The sequence below is a fragment of the Terrapene carolina genome, unplaced genomic scaffold, assembly GCF_002925995.2.
Source record: "Terrapene carolina triunguis isolate 2854851 unplaced genomic scaffold, T_m_triunguis-2.0 Scaffold28933, whole genome shotgun sequence".
Taxonomy (NCBI): Eukaryota; Metazoa; Chordata; order Testudines; family Emydidae; genus Terrapene; species Terrapene triunguis.
Window position 1 is genome coordinate 1 of NW_020693284.1, and position 1,706 is coordinate 1,706.

General features: G+C 65.9%; 1 long non-coding RNA gene across 1 annotated transcript in view; it reads left to right on the forward strand.

Annotated features, from left to right (window-relative positions):
- Nucleotides 1–935: 935 nt before the first annotated feature.
- Nucleotides 936–1,706, forward strand: part of LOC113409059 — a 1,371-nt gene continuing 600 nt past the window's right edge. Inside the window, exons 1-2 of the long non-coding RNA XR_003370434.2 lie at nt 936–1,008; nt 1,150–1,257. This is a non-coding gene — a long non-coding RNA (uncharacterized LOC113409059). The remainder of the gene's footprint in view (nt 1,009–1,149; nt 1,258–1,706) is intronic.

Here is a 1,706-nt window from a genome sequence, read left to right on the forward strand (position 1 = left end):
GGGACAGTTGGGGAAGCGTCAGGGGCTGTACGTCCCCGGCCCCCCTGACTGTCTGTGCTACCCAGCGAAGAGCAGACGCAGCCCCTTGCTGAGGTGCTCCTGGGTGGGCTTGAGTTCCACTGGAGCTGCTGGAGCCGGTTTCAGAGCCGTCTGCCATGGGAGCGCAGGGCTGGTCTCCTATCGCCACCTGCTGTGCTAAGAGGGCAGTGCATGCTGATCAGGCAGGGAGCGGGGGCTGGGCCAGCCCCTAATGATGTGGGTCTGAGATGCTGACCATTTGAGTGGTCTCTGTCCAGCTGGATGCTGGGGGGGCCACCCAGGCTGGGAGTGGGGAGCTAAAGCCTCATATGGGGTCCCAGCTCAGATGCAAGGTGGGGCATCGGGATAACGTCCCATTGTCCCCCTCTGGGACCTTATATCAAAGAGTCTCTGGGCCTGGTGTTGGTTAACGATAGACTAGCCAGGGCCTTCTGGTGTAGTTCCCCCCCTTCCCATGCAGCATATGGGGCAGGGCGCAGTCGGGGGGCTGCCTTGTAAGGGGCATGTTCCCGTTGGTGGAGAGGCACGAGCAGAGAGCATGCTTGGGGGAGTGGCCATTGCTATTTGCACGAGGGGCAGGTGGCCCGTCCCTGCAGGGGGCGTTGCAGCGCAGCTGGGTGGGGAGCTCTCCCTGCCGGTCAGGGCGGGACCCCAGGGCACGTCTCAGCTAGCTTGGTGGGTGTCTCCTGGCTTCCCCTGGGGTTGGGGGCTGGGCCGCAGAGAGGGCGGGTGGTGAAGTTTCAGGCCCACCAGGGCCCATTGGATTGTGCTGTGTAAGCCAGGCCAGGAACCATCCGCCGGAGCAGGGGGTGACGGGTCTCTCTCTCCTTTGCCCCAGGGCCCCGACAAAGCCCGCTCTCAGCTGCTGATTGTGGACCGGAGCTTCGACCCTGTGTCCCCACTGCTGCATGAGCTCACCTTCCAGGCCATGGCCTACGACCTGCTCAGCATCGAGAACAACACCTACAGGTAGGGCCTGGCTGCCAGCAGGGGGCGCCCCGCACTCCTCCTCAGGCGGGCTGGGGGGGTGGACCCAGGCACCTGCACTGCTATGTAGCTCCCACGCTCGGGGGAGGGGTGTCGCAGCCTGACCCCATCCCCCCTCCGCAGGTACGAGACAACGGGCACCAGCGACTCGCGGGAGAAGGAGGCGCTGCTGGATGAAGATGACGAACTCTGGGTGCAGCTACGCCACATGCACATCGCTGACGTCTCCCAGTGAGCGCGCTCAGCCCTGCCCCTGACACGCCCCTCTGTGCCCCGTCCATCACCCCGGATATGCCCCTCCGTGCCCCACCCAGGGCCGGGACCCATCTGCCCCTCCCCCCCCGAACACACCACTTTGTGCCCCACCCAATGCCTAGTGCCGGGGCTCGCTACCCCCCCTTCGGCACACCTCTCCCCTCCCCGCCCAGTGCCAGGACCCCCTACCCCCACTTTGGCACAGCCCTCTCCTCCCCGCCCACTGCCAGGACCTCCCCCTCGGACACACCTCTCCCACCCAGTGCCAGGACAGCCCACCCCGTTGACACCCCCCCTCTTTTCCAGTGCCGGGACTTCCCCCATCCTCCCCTTCAGACACAGCCCTCCCCACCCTGGGGCCCCCTCGGACACACCCCTCCCCTTCCCTTCCCACCCAGTGCTGGAACCCCACTCCCCCTTGTATA